General features: G+C 41.1%; 1 protein-coding gene across 1 annotated transcript in view; it reads right to left on the reverse strand.

Moving 5' to 3' along the window:
* The window catches only part of LTBP1 (latent transforming growth factor beta binding protein 1), a 216,750-nt gene extending 203,227 nt beyond the window's left edge, over positions 1 to 13,523 (reverse strand). The window contains exons 1-2 of the mRNA XM_056356801.1: positions 13,435 to 13,523; positions 12,936 to 13,024 (exon numbers count right to left, since the gene is read on the reverse strand). The gene's annotated coding sequence lies outside the window, so the exon portion shown is untranslated. The remainder of the gene's footprint in view (positions 1 to 12,935; positions 13,025 to 13,434) is intronic.
* Positions 13,524 to 18,381: the final 4,858 nt, after the last annotated feature.

An 18,381-nucleotide genomic window follows, 5' to 3' on the forward strand; every position in this document is an offset into this window, starting at 1 on the left:
GATGAGCTGTAGCTTTCCCAAATAGCTTGCAAGATCCTGAACAAAACAGGCATGTGGAGGTCAGAGGAGGCCAGTGACTTGATTTGTCCTTATCATACTAGTTCACATCTGATTCCTAATTAAGGGGTTTTTTTTCTGAGGTAGACTAAGTATGCCCAGCAGTAGCTCTGATGCTGTTGCATTACTGCACAAAGGGACAGCAGTGAGAAGCTGAGCTCCAGGATGGTCTTCCTGGGATACAAGAAGGAGAATGGGGGAAGAACCTGCCTAGCAGTTCTCAGCAAGGACTGTGATCCAAAAACAGACCACCACCCTCCACAAAATGGTGGCACAGGGGCATAGACAAGTAGATATGTTTTTTTTCTCAAAAGGCTTTGATCTCAGTGAGCTGCAATCAATGGAAAGGCTTCCTACTGATTTTGCTGGTATCTAGATTGAAGCTCCTACGTGAGGGTAGAGTATTCTGTACAATAGCTTTAACCTGCCTCAGAGTCTGTCACATCACCAGATCCTCTTTCCATTCCTGTTGGTCAGAGCTGGGCTCAGGACAGCGAGCCTAAACAAAGAATGATCATAAAAATCATAAATTTGTATCCTCCCTTAAGAGCTGTATTTAAAATAAGTCTCTATAATTGTCAGATTGTTTTAAGCTTGCCATCATAATTTGCCATGCTTTCCTAAAGCAGTAGCAGATTAATCTAAACAGTGCACAGCTTGTGGTCTGTCCACAGCATGCCCACGACATCGTCCTGCTCTCAGACATTCCCGTGACGGCCAGCCGGTGAGTCACGCAACCGCAGCTCCTCATTGCTGGCAAAGGGAGCCCACCTGAGGGGCAGCCTTTCACTCCTTCCTTCACTCAGGCACTCACTTCTCCCAGTGGGGCTCCGCTCTCCGGCACAGGCAGTGTCTCTGCAGAGGCGTGCTGATGGTCTCTTCAGAAACCTTTTGCACACAAAAGCAGATGCTCCCACTACACATCTGCAGGGTGATTTATTAGCATACACAGATTGGCAGGGCAACATAATATCACATGCAGCAGATAGGAACAACATGCACAGAGTCTTTTAGCTATGTGCATCTGTATTCGTATCTGGAAATAATCTGAAGATGCGCCTCAGTGCTAACCAGTCTGTCTGTGAGTTAGATTCTTGTTTGAATCACATGTAGCTGGGGTGTAAAGCGTAGAGCCATTATTCGTCCAGACTAGAGTCATCCAGGAAGGCAAGCATTTGTAGCAATAAGTTTCAGCTCATGTAGCCTTTTCTTCTTTTTCTCATTTTACTTGTGTTGACTTCTAGTCAGCAGCACACAGAAAATACAGAAAATTCTCTAGATTCAGGATCTATGTGTAGATGAAATTGCTAGCTTTGTTCATAGTAAAGTTTAAAATTTTCAGAAATAAAAAATGCAGATTTCTATCCTTTTCTTTCAAAACAAGCATAGCATTTTCAAGGACCACAGTCTTGACCTATCAGAGTATGTACAATCTTGAACTGAAAAGATGTAATCAGAAGACAAAAAGAATGATCTACCTCTGTACCGAAGCTTCTCGTCTATTCCTATTCAAAGCACATCAATGGCCACCTCTGAGCTAAGATCAAGTAATTCCTATCTCCTTCTAAGCTGAATTCATCTGTGTTGCCCCTTAATTTTCTGTGGGGCTGTAGCCAGGGCTGACAAGGATTGGGATTCTTCTTCAGGATGGTTAAGTTTGATGATTTCCATCCAGGTCCCTTTTGCAGGAGTTTTTCAAGCAGAGTTGATTTAAAGGCAACTGCAATTATGAAAAGCAGGAATTATGACCGCCAACTACTCAAATTGAGAGAAATCCTCTCCAGTTGAGAGAACCTGAACAAAGACCATATGTAAGTCCTTAGCACTGACTGGCAAACACACCAGTGGGTTTTTTGAGTGTTTGCCAGTTTTGCTTAAGATACACTACATAATGTCCTCAGGGTCTGTGGGAATTTTTTGTGATTCTTTACAGTTCAGTTCATCAAATACTTACATTTGCAACCTCAGTGTTTCATTATTTAAAGCAGCTTTTGGAAGCCACAATCATACAGTTCTTCAGTTTTCTCTTGTAATCTATGTTATCATGTAACTTTTGAAGATTAGAATAGATTTCTACTAAATGATTTGGCTCTGCTCAAAGACAGAACTGATAAATTGAACTTTAACTCCTACTACCTGCTATTATGTTTTATTAGTTTTAAAATGAGGTGGGTTTTTTTCCTTCTGAAAGATTTTTTTTTATTGCAGAGAGGATCTAGGTGATTCGACAACACAATTAGGTAGAACAAAGGTTTTTTACAAACCTATAAAAATAGTTACTGTGAACAAAAGATTCACAACAGCAATTTAAATATTTCCTCATAAGTTGATGTAAGCTTTTTAAAAATTAAAAAAACCCAACAATCCACATTCATAACTAATGTATTAAAAGTGTTTGTTTGGAATCTGCATCCAAATCTCATCTCATCTTTCTTACTCTCTGTGATCTTCGAGTTTTCAGGCAGATAGTGCCTGAGGATTAAGTTCTGCCCTGGTCTGGCGAAACTAGGGAGTTTTGCTTAACTTATGCATGTTTTAGACTGCCATTAAGAGCTCTGATCAGCACGTTAGGGAAGCAGGTTTTTTCCCCTTTCTTTTAAAACATGTTGGTACAGATGAGCTGAGGCTGAATTTGCTTTTAAACTAAACCTCTTTAGTAAGTAATTTTCTTGAGCGTAACTTTTTACAAATGTTTCTACAGCACGTTTTTTTTTTACACGCCTATTGTGTTGTCACCAGGCAGATGGCTTATTATTCACATTAGGAACAAATCTTAGTTTTGACTCAATTCTGTAACGGAGCTTTTTGTGAATGAGAATATGGGTATCATGTTGTTGAAAGAGCTACTAGGGATCCTCAATTCCTCAAAGCAGGGAGCATTTTTCTTTATTTTTGGTGTCTGCTGTAAAGAAATGTATGATGGTTTGTCTTGTGTATTGAAGAAGAGTCAATGTGATCACCTAGTTAAGTACCACATATGTGTTGAATACTGCATTAGCTAGTTTTCACAGTTAAAAGAAACATGCTTTAAGGCATCTTTTTCCTCTCTTGCTGTGCAATAATATTCAGTACATTAGTCTTTATCCTGTATCATGAAAGCTTATCTTCTCAGCGACGGAGGCTTCAAGTTCTCTCCTGCTGGTAAAGTAGTTTAGCTCTATGCCAAACTGGAAAATTTCACCCTTCCCCAGGGGTAAATAAAATCCCTATAAGCAAGAGTTCAAGTCAAGCAAGTTCCTCACTAGTTACTCTTTCCATGAGTCACATGCTTCTCTTGTGCAGAATCTGTCCAGCTCCTTGTCTCAGTGATGTAAGATCAGCGTAACCCAAGTTATCCTTTATAGCCAAAAAGAATAACCTCTAATACTAACAAGAATAAAAGCCCTTTGCAGTTACAAACAAAACTTTTTGCCCCTTTCCTTTTCCAGTTTTTTTCACATTCCCATTCCTCTTGCTGTTTTCCTAGGTCTGGATCTCTAATTAAAACAACATGCTTACCTTTTAGGTTTCTCATACTGATTACTTCTAAAGCAGCCACCAGTCTTCCTAATGTTTTTCAGTCAGGGAGATGCTCTTCTTTTCTTATACTATCAATCACATCAATAGGATGTGATTGCATTAGGAAATTATGTTGTTTGCATGTGATTATTCTTCATGGGACTCCAGTGCATAAGGCTTAGACTCAAATGAGCAGCAGTGTGGCAGTGGACACCAAGCCTGGGTTCAAGGGCTAGCGCCGCCTGATACAGTCCACTTGTAATTTGAAGTAAGATTCTTATCTTGGGAAAAGCTAATGCTCTTTGAGCATACTGCCTGATCCTGTAATCAATTAATCTTGCGCAGTGTCTTAACTATTCTATACAACCATTGTTCCCATAGGGTGATTCAAGTAAAAACAATAAATTAGAAAATGTTTTTACTTTGGTGACTTAAAAAAACCAGAAATAGTGTCTCAGAGGATAACCTGTTTTGGCCAAACAGGGAAATACAGCACAGTGATTAGCATCTTCCAGGGCTAGGTGTTATGTGTGGTACATGGGAAACCTTTCTTCAACAGTAAGAAAATAACACATTCAAAAGAACAACGAATGCTTAAACTGAGAATGTGGGTGACAAGCCCTGAGTTAGTTTTTGTCACTGATGGTGCTGATTCCACATATTACCAGCCCATCTGAAATACTGTGCACAGCAAGCAGAGTGGTCCCAAGGGCAAACTTTGATTTTTATTGGGTATTATGGCAATACGTGCACAAAGGTCTGTGTATTGTCCAAGAGGATCTTGTCACAGACAATAATCCCACTGAAGCACTTGGAATGTTTTCACAGTTTCATTTTCCAGGATATCTCCAGAAGCATAGCTGGTGATGTCTAGGCATTGTGGAAGATCAATTACATTCTCCTGACCTTCAGTAGCAGGTTAAGCCACTAGGTAGCCTGTTGAATCTAAAAGGAGCTACACTAAAATTGTGGCTGCCTAAATGTGTAATTTAAAGATGCTTAGTCACAGGTTTATGAGTATACTGGAGTAACACAAACTATAGCACAAAACACTTTCAAGTGCAGGCAATGAATTATTCTTTGTTTATCTGTATTTGTTTTACTAGGTCTCTTTGTTCTACTTACAGGTTTTATGGTATACAAGAATAAACATCATTAGGATTTATATATAACAAATGCCAATATACTTAGAGGAAAAAGCCAAGCTCCATAACAGGTTTTGCTTTGTTTTAAAAGTACAATGTTGTGGAAAATGAGCACATGTTTTAGGTTCCCTTTTATCACTTCAGAGTGTTGTCTGGCTTTTCCAAATCATATACATAAATATGACTATATAACCTGGAGATAGGAAAGCACTTGTTTAAACATGCGCATGCCTACAGTACCGTAATTTACAGAGACTCAGAGCTGGCACCACGTTCTGACATAGAAATTTAGGGTTGCACCACATATACTGAACAATTGCTCTAATGTTTGAAATACAATGGCTACACTGTTTTGTTTCCAAGTTCTTTAGGAAAAATCAGTATAGATTTTTGGTACAATATTACCTCTCCAGGTACTGTAGAAAAGTATTCAGTATATTATTTCTGAATATAGCTGTTACTTATAATACTGTAAAAAAAAAATAATCTTCACATTAAAGCTTAGGCACAGCTTACTTACTGGCACTTTGGGCCAAAACTCTGAAATTCAGTGGAAACTGTGGTAGCCTGTGGATTCAGAAGCTGCAGGTGAAACACTAAAGCAGAAACAAACAAACAAACAAACAGGCTTTCTAAAAATAATTCCAAGTTGCGTATACCGGTTTTATTGTTATAAGCCACCAATTCAACCAAGCTCTTTGTTTTATGAGGTGTTACAGAGTCAGAGGAAAAGAGGTTAGGGGACTGTATCAAAAAATAACAGTGTAAAGTAGGGGAGAACCTCTCCCCCCTTCCCCCCCCCCCCCCCCCCCCCCATTTGTCCTTGTTAGAAAACAACTCCCTGTGCTGGGTGCAGCTGCAATATGTGCTAAATAACCACACACCTCCTGGTGCTCCTCACCCCAGAGAAGTTCACTCAGAAAACCCCAAAGGTTTTCCCAGATTAGTCTCAGAGGTTTTCCCTCCATAACACTACAGGGATCACAGTCCAGCCACCTTTGCATACAGCCACTCCTCAGTGAGCAGTTGTAAGACAGAAAGATTTTAGTGACATGTTCATTCTAAGCTTATTTGTGGACAGGAAGTCATCCCTCTGCTTTCCTGGTGTCCAAAACTGACCTTGCCATCTCAACCCAAGGAAAGCACCTGTTTGGGGCAATTGGACTGAGCACAGAGCTGCCAGTAGTATAATAGGCCTTACTAGCCCATCAGGAAATCTCTCTGCAAGGCTCTAAGAGAAGCTGCATTTGAGTTAGCCAGACAGAAGCCTTTGACAGAGTTACAGGAATGCTACAGCAATTATTTTTTCCCTTGCACTTCAGTAGTTTTCAGCAAAACCTTCAGCTATCTGGGTTTAAACTGACACTGCTGTGGCTCACTGTCTGCCTCAGGTTCATTTTTAATGCTGTCTAGTTCTGTTAAGCAGCTAATAATACTCACACCTATGCAACACTTTTCATTTATAGACTTCAGCCACTGGCACAGCTGCACCCCCATTTTACACAGGGGAAAAGTCAAGGAAAGTGAGGCTGAAACTGGACTTTCCAATGCATGCTGCAGTTTGGGTGGCATGAGGCTAACGGATATTACTTGGTTTTTTCCTCTGGTGTGCTGGAAAAGGGTTTAATTAGCCACAGCGGACTTCAGATGTGCAGTCATTTATGGGCCTGAAGGCCCCCACAGGGTTCCCACAGCTCGTTGTGCTTTGGGCACAGGGGCTCAGCACCCTCCTGCCACAGCCCTGGGGCATAGCACATCCACTACACCCAAACACAGCCGGCTCCTACATGACCAGAAGCAGAAATAAAGAGGAGGGAGACACACTGCCTTGGAAAGGCCAGTGCGTGGGGTCAGAGGGAAGGCAAAGGGGAGAGGGAGACTGTGTAAGGAGGAGAGGACACACTGCAGAAACTTCCAGGACAGTGAGGGAAAACGCATTCAGGGAAGGAGGAGAGCAGGGGACACTCTCCACCTTGTACACTCAACTTTTGATCCAGAAAAAAACCCTAAGCATCCATTAAGCACCCTTTGAATGTGGGGAGCTGGAATACAAAGGTGCCTGAACTTTGCAGTCTTAACGTTTTTCCACATAGACGTTTGTCCATGTTCCTGCCCTGTACTGGAAACATTCAGAGATTTATAGTCTAGTTCCGATTACCACGCCCAGGTAGGTGAAAGCTTAGTAGAACAGGAAGCCAAGCCCTTCTCATTACATGACAACAAAATGGACAGTGAGGCAAGACCCCAGGGTCAGATGGGCCAACAGTGCAGTCCTCTGTTAGGAGCAACCCTGTCACCCATGGTGCAGAGATAGATCAAGCTTCATTTTCATAGCTGCTAGAGTTTTGCCTCACCACTTCTTTGTAAGGCTGCCACCCTTTTTTAATCTCCAGCCTGTTTATCCATCACCACTTTATACTGACTTCCCGCTTTTGCTGTGAGAAGTTTCTTCCTATCTTAGTAAACTTCGGGGCTTTTTCTCAGTGGATAACAGGTATGCTGAGTTAACTACAAGTCTATTAGCACATCACCTATGAATTAATAACAACTGTTATGTTAATACAGGACTCTGTATTAGAAGATCCCAGTTCTGGATATGAGAGAAAGACTACATATCCAGTGTACTTCCTAACACCTGGAATTGTTAATATAAAACATTAATTTCCTTTACAGGGGTGTAGACAGTGCGCTTGCCTTAAACCACTAACAAAGGTGTGATGTTTAAGAATTATTGAGCAGACTAACACATTTATCAGTTAAATAACTAAGCTTTAGCCTTAACAAAACATTTAAGTAACACAGCCTTAACAAAACATTTTAAAAGCATGGAATTAAGGCTTAAACAATTAGAGACATTAGAGACAACACACTTAAATAACTCTTTAGAAAACACCAAATATTAGAGAGTTTAGTCTGACAGGGCACTTTATCAGCTTAAAAAAACACATTAAATACTGGCATACAGTTACTTGACAATTAATCTTATCACAGCTCATGCTGAACAAGAAATATACACTGGACCCCTTTTTTGAGTACAAAATACTTTTTATGTGGTTTAAGTTTTAAGGGATTTATATGTTTACCAGTTAAAAAAAAATCAGCAATGAACAGAATATATTCTAAGAATAGGCTCTCAATTTTTTATAGCACATGCATCCAAATACTCAGAAAAAACATAACCTGACTCTTTCAAAAACAGTTTAAAGGAAGTCACAAGCAGCTGCTAGGTTCTGACTTCCTTTCAAAATTAGATTATTAATTTATGTGCAACTAGAAGGTAAATTTGGCTATCCCAGTTTAAATGTCAGTCTTCACAGAATATTGTTGTTCCCTATTTTGTAATGATTCCCTCTTTACAAAGAAATTCTGAGTTGCTGTAAAGTTGTGCCATCAAACAGCTGGCACAGCCAATCAAAAATAGGACTTTCTTTTTAAAGTTAATATTGCCATTCATGGCCCTGGGTTGTGTGGGGCTCTAACCCAGCTGTTCAGGATAGCAAGGGAGCAGACAAAAGCATGTCTTGCCCTTTCAGACCTTTCCGTACTGCTTCTGCTTAGCTTTTGCCTTGGGAAATTATGGGAGAGCACAGGCTGCTGACTGGAGGGTACCCCTGGGAGCTGGTGGGCAGAGATAATCTGGCTCCTTGAAGCTCCTGCCCCCTCGCCCACACGGGCACAGACTGAGACAGAAACACAGTGTGGGGCGAGGAAGCCGGGGGCTGCAGCCCAGCCTCACTGCCGCTCTGCTGGCTGCACGAGGGGACACCGCACGCTGAAGCAAGCATCTCCAAGGGCTCCGCTCCTTGCTATGGCTGCTGCCCCAGCCCTGCTCCCTCCTGAAGACTGAACAAGTCTAACCCATTAGAAGTAGAAGGCAAATTTCTGCCTAGCAGCTGGGAAGGGGAAAACCAAAACCAGGCACCCCCACCACACTGAATCTTTGGTCACATGTGAGTGAGTGAACACAAACAAGTGTCCTGCGATACCTCTGTTTGCATGGGAAAGCATGCAGAAGGCAGGGCTGGAACATGCACACGGGAGGTACGCACGAACCCCTAAAAATAAGAGGCTATAAATGTACTGCAGAGTCAAAAGTAAGTGAAATGTTTTCAGAAAATCCTAAAGGGAAGAGTGGAAGAAAAGCAGACCAGCCCTCTGGGAACTCTGCTTTCCTAAGTCATAAAACCCTCTGTTTTCCCTGTCTGGAAAAGTTGTCCACAATGCTCAGAACAATATGTTTTTAGTCTTTTACACCAAATAACCGGGAAAAAAAAAATCAGTATCAACTGCTGTGAGTGGGCAAAAGTACCATCTTGTAGTTGAGAGAGATAATGTTTTCAAAAGCTGGAGTTTGAGACATGAAAGTGAAATTGTTCACCAAAATTAAGAATTAAACTTAGTATTTTAGAAACATGTTTATGTCCTTAACTAAAACATGTTTTCCAAATCTTTTTAGTTTTTTATGCCATATGTAAAAATATTTCATGTTCTTCACTTATGAAATTCACAGAAATTTAGAATCTCAAAAACTTTTGGAAAATAGACATGCCAAATGTGTTATTAATAAACCAAAAAATATATTTTATTGAATGAAATGGCTTGAAAACAAGCCAAACTTCCAAAATGGAAAGGAAGATACATTTTTTCTTCTTTTTCTGAAGGCATCCGACTGTGCAGGAATGCTTTGTTGAAAATTTAAAGATGGACAAATAATCAAAAACTTGGTGGAGCATGGAGCAGCAGACTGTATTAATTAAACCACAATTATCTTTGTGGCACTATTTGGTTTTGCATGGTCGCACAGTATATTCATGCATATTGTAACTAATCGTGCTATCACTAATAGACAAAACTCCAGACATCAGGAATTTGGTTTGGATAAGTCAAGCACAATGACTTATTTCAGATGCCGATATCTGTTTCTTAAAAAGAAGCATTGTTTCTTTTTCCTGTATATTCTATAGCTGTACTGACTGAGGCTCAGATTGTGTGGGCGTGCTCAAGGGAAACCTTCAGACAACACCCAGATATTGCTGAAATTTATAAAGCTGTTAACAAGGCTTTGCCTGGGTGTGTTGCTGTATCTGCAGCTGAACTGGGTCAGAGACTGAAGCTCCTGGGCACCCTCCCAGCTGCTCACTATTGCTTTTCCTTCTTTCCCCTGCCAGAGGTTACCCTCCTCCGCGATGCGCCTCTGTCACTGCGTGCTTAGGTTGACACTGTGGAATTATCATAGAATCACAGAATGTCATGGTCGTGATTGCTTTATCATTGATACCTCTCAGTAAGTACTCATTTTACAGATAACACCCCACCCGTATCTCTCTTAGGTCAGGGATAGTTATTGACTTTTTAGTTTTTCATGGGTGGCAATGGAAGTGGTGTGAGCTTGGTCAGTGGGCTTGCTGATGCCTGCACCCACCAGTGTGGCTAAGGCTGCTGTAGGACTCCAGAGTTTATGGCAGCAGGAAGTCATCTGGTGACCCCTGGGGGTATGTAAGCCCCTCTTGAGCAGCCCTCCTGAGAAACGGGAACCTCTGCTCCAGTTCGCTGGGTGAGTCTGTATTTTCAGACTCTGCTGTGCCATAAATGCAGAATTCTTCAGATGCCAATCAAAGGCAACCTTTTAGTTTCAGTTTGCGCACCACAGGATAGGTGTTAAGGAACAGATACAGATAAGGTTTCACTGCATTAACACGTGGTAGGGTTCCCCAGAAATCTAACAAACTGTAAGCGGAGCGAGGTAATAAGAGGCCAGGGAGTTTTGGCAGCTTGCCGTCCCAAGCCAGTGTTTGCTGTGTGCATGTCATGGGCAGATCCTGTGCAAAGGTCACAGCAAGCTAAACATTACAAATCCTAAAAGGTCCTTGCACAATTAACATTTAAAAAATAATATATATTATATAAACTGCTGTGTTTTAAAGAGGCCGGGAACAGCAGAAGGTAGCCTGCAGCCAGGAATGTGCTAATTAAAGTATACAATAGAAATATTAACAGAGTGACCTTAAGGGTGGGAAGGAGGCAGGAGGAAGGGGGAAGATCTGACATAATCCCCTTAGTACCATGTTATATTCCAGTGCCATGAAAAATGGGACAGACAGACAGGAAGAGAGCAGTACTGTCATCCTGGCCTGGAAAAGCTGTCTCTACTGAGGCAGCAGCTAAGCCTGGGCCTAAAAGCCACACCTAACCTCTCTGAGCGCCCACCAGTGCACACCCCGGCTGGGGTACACAGTGGCCTGCAGCTTCATGAACCCACAAAGACCCTAGAGAGGACGCTTGCCAAATGCACTTTCAACAGTGGGTTTTGGTTTGTTTTTTTTTTACTTTTTCCTACCTTTGTATTACAGATCGATGGTTTGAAGTAAGCCTCTTCTTTTAGCCTCAGTTTAAGGAAAAAATCTGACTGTAAGTAACCTCACGCAATAAAGCACTCTGTTCCTCTGAGCATGGCAGCATTGAAAGCTTTTCCTGTAACCATCGTCCCTATCTATATTTTTCAGGATATGGTAATGATAATATAGTCAGCCTTCTCTTAGTCACACAAGCTGTTTGGGAGATGGTATCTCTGGGTCTGAGGTGAGGGAGCATCTGCCAGCAGACTGCATTAGCCAGGAAAATCCTCTGGCACACAAGGTGAGCCAGGAGCCTGCCAAGTACAAAGCACTACGAGGGAGTTTGTAATGAAGCAATGAAGCCCGCACATGCTGCTTTTCCTCTGTTTTCTTGTTGCTACGGAGGTGCATCATAGAATCATTTAGGTCGGAAAAGACCCTTAAGATCATCAAGTCCAACCGTTAACCCAGCACTGCCAAGCCCACCACTAAGTCATGTCCCTAAGCACCACGTCTACACATCTTTTAAATACCACCAGGGATGCTGATTCAACCACTTCCCCCGGCAGCCTGTTCCAATGCTTGACGTCCTTACATTATGGCCCAGCTCCTGGCTTGTTTTGTTTAGATCTACCACTCACCACCTTTTTTGTCTTGCAGCTGATCTTGCAGGTAAACTGAGCTCTTCCTATTGAACAATCCTGTTTGTCTCTATCCCTTCTTTGTCAGCACCACCCTTGTGTGTGGCTGTGAAATTCCTCACTTAGTTCTTTCTGTCCCTCGATTATGACCTGATCTGGTCTTTATCGTTCAGGCTGCTGGGCATACAGCACACAAGAGCTTAGGACTGGATTTCCCTAGCAGGAGTCTGGGGAGCTGCCAGCAGTAGCAATGAGGAAGAAGGATGGAGAACCTTAGCCAGATTCTGTCACATGAATATACTATCTTAGAGTAATTAGGGATCTTATAGCAGCTGGGATATACATGCCCTTTACACCTGGCCCACAACTCGCTTGCATACTGTATTTTTCTTAGCTTTTTTTTCCCTGATCTTTTGAATAGCATTTTGGAGAAGCTCTCAGCATCAGCAGCAGGATGAATAGGGTAGTCCTGTTCAACTTTAATTTGTAGTTTGCACCAAGGATAGTATTCAAATATCAGCTCTTACTATTATAATTATATAAACTTTCTTGCATGCAAGCACCCAGTCAAAGGAATGCATACCCATACCAAAAGTTCTTTCAATACCTTTGCTGGCATCTGTTGTAAGTTGCCCGAACAAAGAAAGAGAATGGGTCTTTTCAGCCATTTAGCAATTCATACCTAAGGTCTTTGTTTCTGGGGCACAGGAATGAAGCTGTTCCCCAGGGAAAAAAATATGGTTAAAAAGACCTCAGTGTAATCTTGTTTCCCTTCATGATTAACTGCAGCTAGGAAAAAAAAAGGGATCTCTTTCATGAGCTTTAGGTCGCTGGAAACATACTGGAGTCATGCTGCTTTGTGAGCTGAACAGGAGCTCCCAATGTGACACACTGCTAAAAGAGACAATGCTGCTCTTGGATACACAAGCATATACCCAAGGCTGTATCAAGCAGGATGGCATCACACACAGTCCTGAGCAATTACTGCTAGAATATTGTCCAGGGTTCGTGCCTGCTGCTCAAAAGGGATGCTGATAAATTATAGAAATTCAGAGAAAAGTCACAACAGTGATTAACAAAAATTGACATGACTGATCTTCCTTGTCCTACAAGCCCTGTACCAAAATCTTTGATCAAAAGCCAGGAAAGGGAATGCCAGGAACAATCAGTAGCAGACAACATTGGTCCTCCAGGAGTCCCACTGCTCACAGCATGAAAGATAAGACAAGGCCATGATACAAGATGAGCTGGTGACTCACCTTCTTCCATAACCATGCTACGGTCCTGGCATGAGATTGCACCTTAACTGTTTACTTTTCATGTAGATCAAGAGCTGCTGGTTAGCCACCTGGAAAATAAACATCATATATGAGAAAGACCGTGAATTCCAACTACTTAGCTCATCTAAAAGAAGGTTAAGGGCTGACATGTTCAGAGACTGATACATGGGTAACAAGACTTTGATAATAATTGTCCAATTCAGCAAAAGAAGAAAAGGTTGCTTATGAATACTATTCTCATTTCTTAAGGTGAACAAACATTTTGAATGTAATCCAGAATTTGGAATTTTGAAAAACAAAGCTCAAGGCAGCCATAAACTCCCCTTCTTTCCTCTCAAAGCCATTCTCCTCTGCACAACCCTGTGCACAAGTATTGCTTATTCACATGGTGAATGGCTGTAGTTGTATAATTAAAAGAAAACTCATTAAAAAATTTTTGTTTTCTACATTGAAAAGAACAAAAAAAAAATCTTCATACCCATTTCTAACTTTCTACTTTGGAAATATCTTGTAATGACATAGACTTCATAAACTTGAATATACTCTAAACTAAGCAGTCCAGCTACTCTGGCAGCTCACCTCCTTTCTGATTGTGGTGTGTAGCTGCCAACAGTGTACACTTAACAGTAAATTGTGCACGGACTTTAGACTTACTGCAGAAAAAACCCATTCAGAATCCTCTGGCCAGGATGACCCCTGCTAGCAGAATTTTAAAACTTGACAGTGTATTATGGCACAGAGCCATTTTTTGCAGTCCACAGGTATGCAGAAAAGCTAAAAAGCAGGGGATTCTGGGAAAACTCTCAATTACAAATCCTTAGATAATATTAAATGTATTTTTATGAAACATCACAATCCACAATCCCTCTTTCTCAGCTTCCTTAAGAATAGGCTAGTAAGAGTCACATGGCAATGATGAACACTTCAGCAGCCATTATTGTGACAAGTGGGGTTTTAAAACAACAACAGAATTATTGTATGTTACTATTAAATCCTCTTTGTCACCATTGATAGAATTGACCAAGTGCTCCTCAGCAAATAAACACATTGGTGAATTACTTTTTTTTTTTTTTTTTTTGTCAGCTGTTGTGTTTGTTGACAGGTGGGGCTCTTTTATCCTTTGAGTGGCAGATAGTATGTGTCGTTGTCAAAAGGCAGCAGACAGAAAGTGAAGCTGAGGCAGCCTAAGAAATGCCAGTGGGAGCTTGTGCAATGTGTGAGAATCAGCCAGATTCAGAAGGGAAGGGGAAGTCCTGGCTAGTGACTGTAAGGCTGACTTTGGACAGCCATTGGGATTATCTTCCTGATGACATGGCTAATAGTTGCTTTTAAAGATGCTGTAGCGATTTCAAACATTGGTTCTCCCAGCAGTTTTGGAAACCATCTCAACCTCCAGGAAGTCAGATGCTGTTGAAATAACTTGCCAGAGAGGACAACACCAAACATCTTCACAACAACAAAGGGAAATGCTACTTTTCCACACACAAGCATACTAGAGGAAAAGGAAAAGCTATTAGGAGAGTCTTCCTTTAAATTTAAGAGTTGCATATCATAACCCTCTGTGTGAGTTCAAACGTTTTTGTTATCATAAGCCAAACTCTTCCAAATGAAAGGGAGCCATAGAAACCAGTGAATCAACCTATATATACTTGCTTTCTGTACCTCAGTGTGCCCCATCCAGGTATCCCTGTGGTTTCCAGTGATCAAAGAAAGCCTGTGACATTAGGCAGCTATTTTTTCTCAGCAGTAAGAGCTTGGTTCCTATTTCTCCCTAATGCTCTGCCCTGCCTCCAGCAGCGGGCCCAGTCCTGGCATCCTGAGTGCCATCCCTACACTCCTGTGTGCCAGCCAGGCAGGGAGAATTGGTGCAATTAATTTTGCAGCTACTCTCTGTGTGCACCCGTCAGTGTCACTGATCACATTCCTGGGACCTGACACACACTGGAACACCTCTCCTACGCATTTTTCTCCTCCAGTTTTGGCTCATTCCGGTGGTTTTCTTAGAAAAACGAACTAACTATGGTCGTATGACTTTGAATTGTAAAGCAGACATTTTGGCCCCTCAGCAAAAAAAAGCTTTAGAGTGAAATCCCGTAGAAATGTACGGATGTTGTTTTGACCGCCAGAGGGGGCATGCATTGTCCCAGATTCACAGCAAAACCAGAAAATCGTGTTTGAGGAGAGGAAGAAAACGGCCAGTATGTATTTGTACTAGAGCACCTACAGGCACTGAGCGATGATCAGCTGATGGCAGCACACTGACAAGATGAATGGAAAACAAGTTCATGAGAGGTGAGCACGGAGTGCTGCCTGGTACCCACTCCCTCACCTCTGCCCAAAAGGTATCCTACAGAGGAAATTCTGGAGGAATATGAGTTTTTTCTGTGAATGTTTGTGACATAGGATGAGATTATTTTGGCTGTTGTATTGAACCCCTGCCTCCCCCCATGTTCATTTCAGGAAAAGTAATGCAAGCCAAGTTTTCAAAACTGTTAGCAGATGTCATCATATTGTCTCTGTTTTAATTTCAAATGGGACATTTTTAAATCGTCAATATTTTATTTAGATTTTTGCATAGATCTAAGATAGGGTTAGGCATTACAGCTACAGTACAAAGAATACAGTACAAAAAACTTTGGAAATACAGTTTCCAGTTAATACTTTTAACTATAGTGAGAAACCCTGGCAAAAAATTTAATGTGTAAGAGTGGAAAAGCTTAAAGAAAAAAAAAAGTGTATTTCCTCCCCTAAGAAACTGAACTGATATACAACAGAGATATCACTTTTCATCAATGCCTACTTAGTTATCATACTGTAAATCTCCAAAGCACTTGTTTTTCCTTTGCTTGCAGTTTGCTTTTTTTATCTGTGTAAAATGAATGCAAAGCATGTGTAATACCATACCTCATGCCCGCGCTCTAAAGCAACTTTCAACAAGCATCCATATATAATCATACAAATAACAAGGCAGCAGAAATTCAAATCCAGCATTTAATGCAAAAAATCCTGTTTATGTTCTGTGACTTTTACAGTAGGCCATCTATACAAAACAAAGGCATTAACACCACTATACAGAATTTAAAAAGATAAGAACGTTACTGCTGCTTGAATAGTAATTGACAGTCTTGCATGATCTTGCTTGGAAACACTGTACAAAGAAAGCAAATCCTCCAGCTAAAAGCCTCATTCCTAGAGTCACCCAATAATACATAAATAGGACTACTTAGGCACACAGCATTTGTCCCCCACCCTGACTTATTCATCTATTTGTAGCGGATATGAGAGCTCGTGGGTGGCCTGACATGGTCCTCATTCAATTTTATTTAATTACTCACTTGATTTCACTTGAAAGAACTATTAAAATGGCATCTTAATTGCTCAGTGTTATGCAGAATCTCTTTCAAAGCCCATAAACTGTCAAGGATTAAAAATGATGTCACTTTTCTGAATTCTGGGTTCAGACAAGGCAGAGGAGAATCTTCATGTTAGCCAAAATAAATACATAAACACATAAAAATGCACAGTCCTTGAGGAGGGGGCCAACTCTCCCACTCCCACTATGCTGCACTTCTGCTGTGAGCAGGATTTGGAAAAAACAGATTATAGATGAAGCACTACAGCCATAAAGGCTTAGGCAGGAGGGGAAAGTCATGTCTGGAATCCTCAGATCCTGGAATATGGAGGTTCACAGCCACACCCCACTACAGCCCCCAAACGCATGGGAACTGCCATCCCAGGTCAGATGAAAGATCCATTGAGCCCAATATCCTGCCTTTGACAGCAGACAGAGCCAGATGCTTAGAAAAGGAATATAGGAAAAGAGTGCATGCAAAGTGATTCCCTCTCCACCCCCCCAGATAGCCTCCATTTCCGGCAATCAGCAGTTTAGGGATTTCCTGAGCCAGATGTTGCATCTGGACCACTGCTTTTAATAGTCAAATAGAAATTAAGGCCCCATTCTACCAAGAAAAAGATACAGGGTCTGGGCTGTACCTGCAGTCTGGCTAACGCAGTAGCAGTTGCAGAGAGTGGCTTTACTGCTTCTCTGAATTCAGAGGTTTCTTCCTGTTTCTGACTTTCACATATAAAAATGCCATAAATTCAGTATTAGGACTAAGGAAAATTAGTAGCAGTTAGACTTTCTAAAGCTAGATTATGTTAGCAGTCTTATTAAGTCAACTATTAGTTGTGTGGAAAGTCCTGGTTTTACATGCACAAACATACAACCAATGTCTGCAAACAGATGTTAACTGCAAGGCATATGGAATCTACCCCTTAAATATCTTACCCATCAGAAAAGTTTAGTTAGATATTTGATTCAAATGCACTTCAATCTAGCTGGGAATCAGAAAAAATAATTAAAAAAAATAAAGAGCTAAGTGTTGGTGTAGGAGCATGGGGCATTAGTGCAGTTGGCCTTAAGTTCCCTTGAACTGCTGCAGATTTGTTGTGCAGCAGACCTCCCACACATGGCTATAAGGACCAGCTCCCATGGATCCAGAAATAAGGTTAATTTTTACCTTTGCAGAAGGGAGAAAGTGAAGAAGGAATACTTCAGGAAATCAGATTTTCCTGTGCTCAATCTTCATGCATAGGATTGCATTTTCTTTTTTTATAACTGATTTGAAAGAAAAAATATCTTTTATTTCTGCCTTAAATAAGCTTCTCCTCCTGATCAAATGCTACCTACGTTACTTTTTTTAATTTTTGTTTTTATGGAGTTAACTCAAAAATAACCGAACTCTGAAACCTGGCATGCAAATAGTTCTAATCTTAGTGTACACACATGTTCAAGCTTGAAAACAAACTAAGATAAAAATAAAGGTGTTGGCAATTCTGAATATGGCTTCTTGGCATCTGCTAAGACCTTTAGAATGTCCTGATTAAACTCCTCCATATTTTGTGCCTTGACATAGATATACCTGCCTGATCTGGATGCTGAGAAATCTCTACAAAGGCAGGAGACAATGCAGGAGAGAGATGCCCCACATCACAGCAGAACTTTGTTGATGGTGAGAGAAAAGAAAGAAGATATTGCCTAAATACAGACACACTGGAGAGTATTTTCTACCAAGAACTGCAGCTCCCAAATACTTTTGTTGCATTCTGCTACTTTATATTCTGCAGTTATTAAGCACTTGACTCTCAGTGGTTCCAGTCCATCAGTTACTCAGTGTATCACAATATACGTTGAACTCATACCACATTCCATTCCAGGGAAACAAGAGCATCACTGACTAATTTTGTGACAATTTAGCTCCTGGTTAATCAGAGTATTTAGGTACATGTTCACCTTCAAGGAAGAAGGATGACACTCAGGTACCCAAGAGGTTTGCTTAGTTGGAGTTTAGACAGTTTGGAGTTTACCTACTCCAAAACCCAAAAGCCGTAAACCCTAATGCCTGTGCACTGGAGTTCCCAGCAC

This window comes from Falco biarmicus, chromosome 12 (genome assembly GCF_023638135.1).
Source record: "Falco biarmicus isolate bFalBia1 chromosome 12, bFalBia1.pri, whole genome shotgun sequence".
Taxonomy (NCBI): domain Eukaryota; kingdom Metazoa; phylum Chordata; class Aves; order Falconiformes; family Falconidae; genus Falco; species Falco biarmicus.